Below are 608 nucleotides of genomic sequence, written 5' to 3'. Positions count from 1 at the left end.
ATGACGACCAGATACTACGGGTCCAAATGTTGTAATGTAACTCTTGCCTGATGACAACCAGATACTACGGGTCGAAACGTTGTAATGTAACTCTTGCCTGATGACAACCAGATACTACGGGTCGAAACGTTGTAATGTAACTCTTGCCTGATGACAACCAGATACTATGGGTCGAAACGTTGTAATGTAACTCTTGCCTGATGACAACAAGATACTGTGGGTCGAAACATTGTAATTTAATTCTTGTCTGATGACGACTGGCTACTGTGGGTTGAAACACTGTAATTCCTACTGTAAAAGTTGCTGCTATTGTATTTTTGATTTAAACTCAGTCATGTTTTTGTTTAATTTTCTGTTATGACAGAAATGTGTAGTTAATATTTTGAAGTCTTTTCATTTACTGAAAATAGAGCTTGAAGTAATTTTTTGGTTTTTGTTAAGGGCAATGAAAAGTCTGAACAAGAGCTACAAGAGGAGGAAGAGTTACAGTTGGCGATTGCTTTGTCCAAGTCGGAGGCTGAAACTAAAGGAAAAGGAGTAAGTAGCTGTTTGATGAAATATAGATTATTTAGATAACGATGGGCAAGTTTGGTGTCAGTAGCTCGTCA

The sequence above is a fragment of the Limulus polyphemus genome, unplaced genomic scaffold, assembly GCF_000517525.1.
Source record: "Limulus polyphemus unplaced genomic scaffold, Limulus_polyphemus-2.1.2 Scaffold11997, whole genome shotgun sequence".
NCBI lineage: Eukaryota > Metazoa > Arthropoda > Merostomata > Xiphosura > Limulidae > Limulus > Limulus polyphemus.
This window is presented reverse-complemented; position numbering follows the sequence as displayed.